Source organism: Equus quagga, chromosome 4 (genome assembly GCF_021613505.1).
Source record: "Equus quagga isolate Etosha38 chromosome 4, UCLA_HA_Equagga_1.0, whole genome shotgun sequence".
Taxonomy (NCBI): domain Eukaryota; kingdom Metazoa; phylum Chordata; class Mammalia; order Perissodactyla; family Equidae; genus Equus; species Equus quagga.
In genome coordinates this window covers 64,827,203-64,839,715 of record NC_060270.1, presented here as the reverse complement: position 1 = coordinate 64,839,715, position 12,513 = coordinate 64,827,203, and the positions used below count along the sequence as shown (strand labels likewise).

Here is a 12,513-nt window from a genome sequence, read left to right as displayed (position 1 = left end):
ATATGCTTGAAATTGTTTCATAATAAAAAGTCAGGGGTGAGGGGGAGCCCAGAGACTTCCAATTCTACAAGGAAAAAAGGTCAACCTGAAACCAAAGCTGTGGGAACTGTAAAGAAGCAAACATGACTTCATCTTAATACAGCATCTATTAAATATAGCTTACCCTTTTGGTAGCAATAAGATAAACTAGGAATGAAAGCTCCACCTAAAACACTGCTTAAAAGATTAAGTCTATAACGCAATTATTTAAGATTAAGCCCTTAACAGCTAGTTCTCTTAAAAGAGACACATGGAGAGCATGACTAGATAACCATTCTATAATGATATCATATTCAACATAATTCAAGACTCAACATATGTTTATATTTTTAACCAAACAAATAAATCTGTGCCCTATCCACTTGTTAACTCTATAATTTGACCTTCTATCTACAGCCATTACAAAGACATTCAACTACAAATTTCCTTAAACCTGATAATATACCAGAGAAAATTATAGAGTAATTGGTCACCAACAGATTTCTTAAACATTTGCAACAATGCATACAATTACTCAAAGGAATTTATCAACAATTTCTTTTGTAAAGAGAAAAGTAAAGGCTCTCTACTTTTTCATTAACCATAATCAAAGAAACAGTACACGCCAATGCTAAAATGACAATTGTCGGTTAGTTTATAAACACTGATTAGTTGCTACACACAACTGGAAGAAAAAAAATCACATTAATATTGTAATCACACACAATATTGTACACATTAAATTTTGACACAACTCAGAAATATTGCATAACACAACGCACAAATTACTAAGTGTGTTGCCATTGCCACATAATCCAGCAACAAATTTTGCAATAAGGAAATCTCAAGCAAATAACCCAACTGCGAGTTCCCTGTATGCATTAAGAACAAACTGCACAAGTAAAATTGAAACTTTTCAAGAAATACGCAGTGTTATCAAATATATTTCTTTGTGATAAGAGGGGAAATTTTTCTGTTCAGTCCTACTGCAAAATAGGAAAAGGTGCCAGGAACCATCTTTTAAAAGTAATTGAAAAAAAACAGAGGCAAGTAAATTATATCTACCTATGAATTTAGAATTTACTCCCAGGAAGAAACTCTGCATCCATCCTCATTTTCCTCAAATATTTATTTTTGCAAGATGCAGAAATACAGTCCTACAGAAAAGACATCACATTCAAATCAAGGCCTCTCAGATTACCAGCTGCATGACCTTGGGCAAGTTCCTTAATTTCTCTGAGCCTCGTTTTTTCATCTGTAAAATGGGGAGGCCCGTACCCACCTGCCTCATCGGGCTAAGACGAAGCGACACAATGCACGACCCCCGCCCGGCGCGCAGTAAGCGGAAAGCGCTAGCTAAGCGTTCCGCACAGAAAGGAGGGAATCACCCTCACCAACAGACGACCACGCCGCGGCCGCGCACAGACGAGCCCCGTTCGCTTACAGCAGGTAAGAGCCCTGGTCTCCCAGGGACCAGCAGCAGTCCCCCCGCGAAAAGCCCTGCCGAGAGCGCGTCTGACAGCCACCGGCCCAGCAGTCCGTCCACTTCGCTCAGACCGGCCTTCAGGACCGGACGCAGGGGGCCCGAGGCCCGCCCACCCGGAGCAGGGCAACCCCCTCGCGCAACTCCCGCTCCCACCCCCGCCCCCTACACGGGCACGTACCGGCCGCTCCGCGGGGACGTCGGCAGCCGCAGGCCCGAGGAGGGGCCGCCGCCTGGAGCCCGCCCCTCCGCCCCCGCGCGGCCTGTCACCGCGCCCCCCGGGCGGGGGAGGCCGCGGCCCGGGGCCGGAGGGGCGCGCGAGCAGTCAGGCGCGGGCCGCGGGTCAGGCCCGTCCCTCCTTCACATGCAGCCCGGGCCGGGCGGGGGCGGGCGCGGACCGTCGCAGCCGGCCGGTGCTTCTTGCCGCCGCGGCCCGAGGCCCGCGGGAAGCTGGGCAGGAAAGGAGGAAGCCGCAGGCCGGGCGCCGCCGGAGGCCGGAGAAGGAGCTGGGGCGGCGACTCCGCGGCTAGGGTGCCGGGCCTCCCGGTCGTCGTCCTCGTCGTCGTCGCCGCCGCGGGCCGCGCGACCCCCGAACGCCGCACCCAGCGGCCGCACCGCCCTCCTCAGGCGCCGCCGCTGAGGGCAGCCCGGCCGCCACTACACACCGACCCGTGACGTCGAGCGTAGAGCGACGCACGTCACGGCCGGCCCCCTCGAGCGCGCGCAGCCCTCCGCCCGCCGGGGGCGAACCCGCCGCGGGCGCGCGCCCGGCCTGGAGCACCGCGCGGAGGCCGAGGGGAGCGTGCCCGCGCCTGCGCAGTGGCTGGCTGCGCCCTTGCGCTTCCGTCGCCGCGCCAGCTCGGTGGTGCGGGGATTCCCAGCGCGGGCTCAGCCCCTGGCCGGCCCCGCCCTTGGCTCCGTGCAGCCGGCTCCGGGCCCCTGCGCCGCTCACGCGCACGCGCACCGTGATCCTCCAGCGTCTGCGGGAGTCTTCGGCGCCGAGGCTCCGAGCAGGTCTTCCGAAGGGTGTCCCGTGGGGCGTCCGGATGCCGAGCGGCGAGCAAGGGGTGGCTACGGCCCACTCCGAGCCCGTGGCAAGGCGTTTGCAGGCGAAAAGCCATCTGCCTCTTAATTTGTGGCTCTCCTTTCAGAATTTTTTTTCTAAAGGACTTTGAAATTATTGTCGGCTTGTCACCGAAGCGTAAACCTCCTGCCTGGAGATCGGCCTTCTGAGCTTTACAGGTGTTCTCTGTTTAGTTCTTTCTTCCATTCTAGGTGGGCCCAGCAGGTCTTACTTTCCCAGTTTAGCCGATTTGGAAACCTCGGCCCAGGGAGGGGAGTTCACACTCCACCCCCGGATCTAGGGCAGAGTCTAAAACCCGATTCTCTTCCACGGAATCCTTCTTTCGGCCCCTGTCCCCCACAGGATAAAGTACGAGCTCGTCGCGCTCGCGTTGGAGGTCCTCCGTGTTTTGACTAACCTGCATTGCGATTGCCTTTAACCAGTCCTACTCTTATCCAGAAAGCGTCTTTCCCGCCCCATCTCCTCTTTCCGTCAATACCCCTTACAACTTCCCGTACCATTTTTTCTCTCATTCAATGGCTGCTTGGTTTCTTGGTACATTTTATGGATCCCACTCCCTGCCTGCCTGTTCCAGACCACAACAGTTGAAATGCGAGAGATGGAAGCGGCACCCACCGGGCCCAAAGGTAAGCAACTGCCCTAACTGAGGTGCCCTAGCGGGTCAGGGAAGCTGGCATCCGTGGGGCAGGAACTGAGGGAGAGAGTGTCGTGTAATAACAGAAGACCTGGGTCCCTTTCCTGGAATTTTTATTGCAGACCCATTAGCAGAGATGTCAAAGGTGCCGGAAGGAAGATGTTCATTGACAGGTGTTTGTAGTGGTTAAAGCCTAAAAACAGCCCGAGTGACCATCAGGCTGAGCTGATAAATAACAGTTCATCTGCTCTGCAAAGAATTAGACAGCCAACACGAAAAAGGGCCAATACCGAAGGACCACAAAAATAGAGAGCTAAATAGAAAATCAGTTTGCTCCCACCTGTTTAAAAAGTGGAAGATGTTTAAGCTTATATACACATAAAATCAAGGTCTTTTTTTCTTCTTCTCCCCAAAGCCCCCCAGTACATAGCTGTACATTCTAGTTGTAGGTCCTTCTGGCTCTGCCATGTGGGATGCCGCCTCAGCATGGCCTGATGAGCGGTGCCATGTCTGCGCCCAGGATCCGAACCTTCGAAACCCTGGGCTGCCAAAGTGGAGCACTGGAACCTAATCACTTGGCCACAGGGCTGGCCCCTAAAATCAAGCTCTTTAAGATTCCTTTGGGTTCTAACGTTCTAAGTCTGGTATGCCACAGAAAGGAGAACCTCAATATCCTTGAGGGAGGGATTGTTTTTCACAGTTCCTGGCCTGACCACATAGCAGGCATTCAATAAATGCTTGTTTACTAGGTAATATAGAGATGGATTTTTCTTCATAGCTCTGCTCACTCCTTCCCTTCCTTCACTCACCTACCATACCAGGGACTTCATTCATGCTGGTTCCTTAGAAACACCCACAGGTATGGTAATAATATTGTCTTTTTTTTCTCCATTCCCTTTTTACATTGGTGACCTTTCCTCTTGCTTACACATTAAATCTCTAGCATCCTTGGTTATTTCAGTATATATGATTACAAATTAGTGATCTTGGGATTTTTCTCTTTCTTGATGAAGCCTTTATTCAACAGATATGTTTTGCCTTCCTACTCTGTGCCTGGGATTGCAATGATAAAGTGGTAGACCCTATCACCTCCCAGGAACTCAGAATCTTGTGAGGAGGGCAGACTGGTAAGTGGATCATTATAATACCAAGTGACTTGTCCTGTAGCAGGGATGTGTATGAGGTGCCACAGCAGCAGAGAGGAAGATGTCACAGGTGTGCTCAAGGAATGAGGGAGGACTTCAGAGAGGAGGTATGGTTTGTTAATTTTCTAATGCTGCATAACAGACTTCTACAGACGCGGTGGCTTAAAACAACTCCTATTTGTTAGCTCACAGGTCAGAAGTTTGCACAGCAACATGGCTGGGTTCTCTATTCGATATCACAAGGCTGCAGTCAAGCTGGCAGCTGGGCTGGGTTCTCGTCTGGAGGCCTGGGAAAGGTCTGCTTCCAGCCCCATTCTTGTTGGCAGAATTCAGTTCCTTGTGGTTGTAGGGTTGAGGTCCCCATTTCCTTGCAGGCAGTCAGCCAGGGCCTGCTGTCAGCTTCTAGAGCCCTCCGGCATTCCTCAAAGCCAACAACAGAGAATTTCTTGCACATCAGATCCCCCTCACACATGAATCTCTGTCTGACTTCCTCTTCTGCTCCCAGCCAGAACAAAGCTCTCTGCCTTTAAAGAGTTCATATGATTAAATCAGGCCCACACAGATCATCTTCAAGTCAACTGTGTTGTACAATATAACCTAATGACAGAAGTGCAACTCACTGCATTCCCAGTACCCAGGGCTATGCAGGCCATGTCTAGCAGCAGGCAGGGCTCTTCCGCCTACCACACACGGTCAGCGGAAACTTCAGTCAGGGCTAGTGATTTGCTGAGAGAAATGAGGATGGAGGAGCGGGCACTCCAGGCAGGAGGAAGCAAGTGTGCACAGTTTGGAAGCGTAGGAAAACATGCCCCGTCCTGGGAATAGCAAGAGTTGCTAGCTTCAGGGTATTGGGAGGGATGCCGGGAGGGGGCAAAGCCAGAGAAGGAAGAGAGCAACCAGGAGATGCGGAAGGAAGAGTGTGGAAGCAGGCTGAAAACCTTGAGTGAGGAGATGAAGTCTGGAGCACAGCAGTGGCTGTGAAAGGGCTAGGAGCACTGTCAGTTGGGATGCCTTCAGCTGCAAGGAACGAGACACCTCACCCAAAACGGCTTAAACACTAAAGTGTATTTTCTCACATAACAAAACTCCAATAGATGGGTCCAGAGGTGTTGAGAGCTGTGAATGGTCATCTCTGCAGTCAGAAGATACCTCAGCTCCAAAATATGACCTCCCACACAGGAAGGAGGAGAAGGATTCACTCTCTCTCTCTCTCTCTCTCTCTGTAATAAACTTTTAATGAACAGTTTTAGACTTATAGAAAAATTAAGACAGTGGTACAGAGAGTTCCCATACACCCCACATCCAGTTTCCCCTACTATTAATATCTTACATTAGTATGGTACATTTGTCACAATTAACCAATACTGGTACGTTACTATTACCTCAAGTCCATACTTTATTCAGATTTCCTTAGTTTTTACCTAATGTCCTGTTTCTGTCCCAGGATCCCATCCAGGACCCCACATTACAGTTAGTCCTCATATCTCCTTATGCGCCTCTTGCTGGGACTTCCCTTGTTTTTGATGACCTTGACACTTGTGAGGAGCACTGTCAGGTATCTTGTAGACTATTCCTCCACTGTGGTTTGTCTGATATTTTTCTCATGATTAGACTGGGGTTATAGGTTTTCGGGATGAAGATCACAGGGATAAAGTGTCATTGTCACCACAGCCTACCAAAGGTACATACTGTCAACATGAATTATGACTGTCGAAGTTGACCTCGGTTGCCTTTTGAGGTATCATTTGTCAGGTTGCTCCCCTCCCTTTCCCCCTTTCCATACTCTACTCTTTGCACAGTCACTGTGCTCGCACCCAAGGAGTTATGCTCCACTGCAGATACTCTGTAGGGGATCTAAGAAATTCCTTGGAATTCTTCTGCATGGGAGATTTGTCTCTTCTTGTTCTGTTACCTATGCCATCATTTATTTAAATTAATATCGACTCAGATATTGGTTTTATAGTTTGGGTTGTAATCCAACACTACATTATTTATTTTCTTGCTCAAATTTTTCCATGTTTGGCCATTAGGAGCTCCTTCCATTGATTCCTGTGACCCTTTGACATACCCCCATCATTGTGGGGTTTTAATTTTTTAAAATTTTTTGAGCACTTCCTTACTTTCTGGCATCATCAGATACCAGATTCGTCTTGACTATTTCCTGCCCGAATCCTAGAATCAGCCACTTCTCCACGGGACCCTGTTTCCTTTTATTGGAGGATGACATTAGAAACCAAAGTCTGAGGCTAGGTGTGCTTGGGATTCTCTTTTCCCTGAGGACAATCTCACATCAGCCTCCCAGAAGACTGCCCCTTTTGTTTTTGCAGCCAAGTCTGCTACTGGTGCCCCCAAGTTCATTCTTCTCTTTCCACAGTAATCAAATGTTAGCTGAGCATATAGGTCCCCCATAATAGAGTTCATTTCCCAGCCTCCCTTGCAGCTAAATGCGGCTATGTGACCAAGCACTGGCAAAGGGAGTGTCAGTGGAGGTGTCAGTCCAAGAACCTTCCTTGAGAGACCCTTGCTCAAGGGACCACTGCTTTTGCGCCTCTGTCTTCATCCTTTCCTCCATCCTGAAACACCTACAGGCCATCTTGAAGAGTGAGGACAGGGGGTCACACAGGAATGGTGGAGCTGGAAGCAGAACCCCCTTCCCAGTCCGGACCACTTTCTTCTGTACTTTCACATGAGAGAGGGCTAAGTGTCACTGGTAGCTAAACCTACTCCTAATAGCATCACATTGGCTGTAGCTGGGCCACATGCCTGTGCCTGCGAAGGATCAGCGTTACCGTGATGGGTTCAGCCCACAGGAAATTTGCCCCGGGGCTGGGCACACTACCAGGCCATGTCTGGACAGAAATCCAGGTCAGGTTATGAGGGAGCTGAGGGGTGGATGGCTGTTGTGAAGCAGCCAACAGCCTCTGCCCTGAGAAATGCATGGAGTCAGGACTTGGGGAGCTGGAGCGGGACCTCTTAGGCATTCCATGTGCTGTACAAGGACCTGTGGAAAGTCTGTTATTGTTATCCCCAAGGTGGTGGGGTGGAAACTCACTTTGCTGTTTCAAAAAACAAAACATTAATAAGGTAAGTCCTCTGATAAAAAGTCCACAGTGCTTCCGCAACCAAAGAAAAGGCATTTCTGGGATTTCTGCTGTTTGGAATTGCCTCAGAAGTTTTCTGAGCATGGAAAGAGGCCATATGAATAGATTTCTAACAGAGGATTGTCTTGAATCTTCTATGATCTTGATCATCTCTAATTCTTTCTTTTATCAGTCGCTAGTACGTATATTTTTTTAAATTGTTTGTTACATATTCTCATTGTATTATACATATTAATATTAGAAAATGTGGAAAACACAAGAACAACATCCCTCCTTCCTTCTGTAGCTCTGTTGCCATCCAGTCTTTTCTGTCTGTGTAGATCTTTGTTGTACTGGTGTTTTTCATTTTTAGATATTCAATAGTTGTGATCATCCTCTACATGCAATTGTGTATCCTGCTTTTTTCACTTACACAGCATAAGTTGTTTTGCTTTATCTTCCCTCATACTTACAAACATAAATTTGAGTAGCTTGTATCTATACTTAAAATTTTAACTTTATTCTAATTTCTTTTTAATGAAAGATGTTCACAAAAGGGATATAGAGCTAATGACGGCTTCTTGGCTGCTGGGGAACACAGTAGAGAGATTTCCTTTTGCCTTAGTGTTTGAGGCAGAATGAGCGAGCCCACGTGGGATAGCAATGCTCACTTCACTCTGAGAAGTGCGACGCATGCAGGGGAGGAATGGCCCCTTCTCATTTCCTTAGCCCTTGTCCCAGCAGGAGCTGATTCTGCTCACTTCCATGATAAATGCAAACGGAAGATTATAGATTGCTATTGGGGGAGAACTTCCTATTTTGGAAAAAGACCCACACGTGCTTAAATCATATGGGTTATCTGAATTAGTGCATTCTAAGACTTATAGTAAAAGATATGCTTTTAAAACATCAAATTGTTAACAGTAATAACCTGTTTTTTAGAAGTTGGCCGTTTGCTTGGGCCCTCCTGGCGGTCTCTGCCACTGCAGCATCCCCGTCATAGTCCACTCCTAGCTTCTGACTTCTGTGTCTTGACAGCAAAACGAGAATAATCTTTTCTTCCTTTTCTCCTGTTTATATTGTCTTCTTATTCTCTTCCTCTTCCCTTTTTTCCTTCTGTCTCTTCCTCTCTCTTTAATTTACCATGTTTTATTAGTTATCTTTCACAAACATCCTGAGAAGTAGGTCAGCGGGATTATTTTTATTTGCATATGAGGAAAAAGTGGCAGAGAAAGATTGGGTTGCTGTCACCAGGCTCCTGGGACACCTCATGGAGCGGCCCTGCACAGGGGTCCATCTGGCCAGCCCTCCCTGCTGCCCGATGTCTCATGGTCTCTCCCTAATGCTCTGTCCCAGAGCCTCTCCCTGGTGGCCAAATGCCTACGCCACCACTCCGTGCCTTGTGCGTCTCCCACCTCTCCCAGCACCCCAGGTGCTCTACCCTTCAGGTTCAGCCTTGTCATTCTTGAAACCACTGGCTTCCTTCACTCCAAGCCCTGCCAGCCTCGTCTCAGAGCTGGTTTGCAGGACCCTAAGCCCCTCAGGGCGCCATCAAGGGGGCTGACACCAGCAGAGACGAGTAAAGAGTTAGTCATCTTCATCCTTAAGGCTCATCATACTCCTCAACCCAGTGTCATGTAGCTCCTTCTGCAGCTGGTTCCTACAAGTCAAGTCACAAGGGTTGGCGTCCTTTCTTCATCTGAAGGCCTGGTTCTCCATCATGCCTGCCCTGGTGGAAGCTGGCAGGGCCAGCTTCAGTGTCCTGCGAGGCAGCAGTGCTACTGACCCCGTGGCCCCTTCACACAGCAGAGGCTGCTCACACCGTCGCAGACAGTGAGGCCTGTGCCCTCAATCAGCGGCCACCTTGCCATGGCCAGGCTGAACCAGGAAGAACACTAAAGTTGGCAGAGGCCAGTGCCTCTCTTCTCAGCCTGGCTCACTCAGCGTCCTCATCTGGAAGACAGAAAAAAAAAAGGCATCCTGCCCCAGGATTGCAGTGAGCACCGATAGGATAAGCCATTAGAGACGGATAGCACTTGTCCGTCCCCCCAACCCCCCACCCCCGTGCCCACAAGAGGCCCAGCGCTGCCCCTCCCCTAGTCAGCGGCGGAGCCAGCAGGTCCTTCAGAACGGAGGGTGCCCGAACACCACCAGAAGGCACAGTTATTTTCAGGGAGACCAACTCTGAGATTGTGGCCCCATGTGAGTCACCATCCCTGGAGTTCACTCGGATGATGAGGCTCTTTATGAGCCAGCTGGCCAGTTAGGCTTCGGCACAGCGCAGGGTCTGTGCCAGGAGAAATCTGTGCAGTTTTCTGTTGCAGTGGGAGAGAATCTGCCATCTGGAGCCCCTGAGACCGCTTTTCCCCTGCCACGCCTGCCCCTACTCTCCCTGACCCTCCACCACCATCCTTGCAAACCAGCCTCTCACGTCCTCTTCCCCAGAAGTAATTCACACCAAAGCAAGAAGAGCTCAAAGATGTGACCCCCCCCCCCCCCGGGAGGTTTGTAAATGTATCAGGCTTGTAGAGATATTTCTGAGCCAAGAAACTGCGCTGCCTGATTGGCCTAGTCTAGGTTCCCCCACCCAGTGAACCCAGCGCTTATTAAAGCTTCCCTTACGGGCCGAGGCGAGGTTTTCCTAAGCCCTTCCTTACAAGTCCAGTCTCATGCCCTTGCCTTTCACCTAACCTGCTGCCTTCAAACCCTGTAGCCTGAGGGGGCCTCGGAGTCAGACAGCCCAGGAACTACGAGTATATCTAGAGCCCCAGTCTTGGTTTCTGACTGCCATTCTCCACTGAAAGAGACCAGGGCTGGTGCAGAAGTACAAGAGTCTGGACCATCTTACACTGAGTAAGGAAGTGCTCAGAAAGTCACGGGGGCATGTTAAAAGGACACAGGAGTCAGCCTAAAGGGACTGCCTCTGGCCAAATCAGGGACATGTTGAACATTAAAACAATGGTAGTAGTGGATTATATCCCATATAATAAAATAACTCAGGAAGTATACTGATAGAAGCATACATGAGGAAGAAGGGAAAGCTCTTCCTGACGGAAGAATGCCAGCTGGCAAACGAAAAAGGAATGGTGGAGTTGGGAAATTCAAAATGCATATTCACACCAGTGGGTGAAAGCTTGATGAGGAACAGGAAGCAGTAGCCCCCTTATCCGCGCTTTCACTTTCTCGGGTTTCAGTTACCGTGGCCAACTGTGATCTGAAAATATTAAATGGAAAATTCCACAAATAAACAATTCATAAATTTTAAAGTACAAGCTGTGCTGAGTAGCATGATGAAATCTCACCCCATCCCAACCCGACATGATTCACCCCTTCGTCCAGTGGATCCACGCTGTATGTGCTACCTGTCTGCTAGTCACTTAGTATCCATCTCAGTTATCAGATGAACTGTCTCGGTATCGCAGTGCTTCTGTTCAAGTAACCCATATTTTACTTAATACCACCCCAAAGCACAAGAGTAGTGATGCTGGCAATTTGGATATGCCAAAGAGAAGCCATAAAGTGCTTTCTTTCAGTGAAAAGGTAAAAGTTCTCAACTTAAGGAAAGAAGAACATCGTATGCTGAGGTTGCTAAGATCTGTGATAAATTTTATAACAATATATTGTTATAATTGTTCTATTTTATTATTAGTTATTGTTGTTAATCTCTTACTGTGCCTAATTTGCAAATCAACCTTTATCATAGGTGTGTATATATAGGAAAAAACATAGTACATATAGGGTTCAGCACTATCCACGGTTTCAGGCATCCCCTGGGGGTCTTGGAATGCATCCATCGTGGATAAGGGGAGACTACTATGCATACTCTGCAAGTCTCTCCTCTCGAATTACTCGTTACACAGGGGAAATGGTACCTTACAGTGGGGCTAACACCACCTTTACAAAACAAAACAAAACAAATGAGAACCCTGCAGCCCCGCCCCTTAAGCTTCCTGAAGTCACTGCTGAAATGCCCTCAAAGAGTGACCTCTGTCCCTGTGCACATGCTGTGCTCAGCAGCTTGTGTTCAGTGTCAGTCTATTTATGCAAGCTGTGAACCCGAACACAGCTGAATTCAGCCGATGTACACAGTACTACAGTAATTACTGACCAAAGGAGTACTTTCAACTCAAAAATGTACTCAAATATTTCCTCTGGGTGACCACCTGGCATAGAGGTCAGACTTGGCTTTGAATTTCTGCCAAGCTGTGTGAGCTCAGGCAAGCTGCTTAACCTCTCTGAGCTTCGATCTTTCATCTATAAAATGGAGATGATGATAATACCTATTGAATGAACCAACAATTCCACTCCTAGGTATTTCCTCAAGAGAAATGAAAACACATGTCCACACAAAGACTTGTACATCATAGCTGCTTTTTTCATAGCCCCAAACTGGAAAACAACCCAAATATTCATCAACTAATTAGCAAAGAAAGGAACAAACCAATGAGAACATGAATGAATTTCAAAAGCATTATGCTAAGCGAAAGAAGCCAGGCAAGAAAACTAACGTATCATATGATCCTATTTACATGAAAGCCTCGAAAAGGTAAAACTAGTGGTGAGTGGTTGCCAGGAGCCAAGGGAAAGGGACTGTCTACAGAGGGGTGATGGCGACACTCTATGTCACGGACATTGCGACGGTGGTTGCAAGATTGTATACTTTTGTCAAAACTCATCAAATTGTACACCTAAAATTTGGTGAATTTTATTGCTGAGGAAAAAATAATACAATGTCCTTGTGAGGGTTAACGGGATGATAGATATGCAGCCCCAGGTCCGGTGCCTGAGCAGGAGAGCAGTCCTAAACGAACAGTTGTTACCCTGCGCGCAGTCAGTGCATGAGCTCCCCGTGTGCAAGCGGCTGCCCACTCCGGCAGCCGCCCTCAGGGCGTTGTGCAGCTAAACCAACTCACAGGTCAGCGAGGTGTGCAGGCTCAAAGAGAGGTGCCACGGGATCCTGTCGTCATCCTGAGGTTCCAGAGCAGCAGGAGCCCCTCCCGTCCCTGGGCAGTGGGCACGTGCTCCCATCGCAGGAGCCTTCCTCCGTCCTCCAAGGCCAGCTCTGAAGT

The 12,513-nt window shown here is 48.7% G+C and overlaps 1 protein-coding gene across 3 annotated transcripts in view; it reads right to left on the bottom strand.

The window, feature by feature from the left end:
- Positions 1-1,810, bottom strand: part of MAP3K2 (mitogen-activated protein kinase kinase kinase 2) — an 88,610-nt gene extending 86,800 nt beyond the window's left edge. For 2 of the 3 annotated variants that reach the window (XM_046658056.1, XM_046658058.1), the window contains exon 1: positions 1,683-1,810. The gene's annotated coding sequence lies outside the window, so the exon portion shown is untranslated. Of the gene's footprint in view, positions 1-1,083; positions 1,617-1,682 lie in introns of those variants that run through there. The other variant, XM_046658057.1, reaches the window with a different exon arrangement.
- Between the last annotated feature and the right edge of the window lie 10,703 nt (positions 1,811-12,513).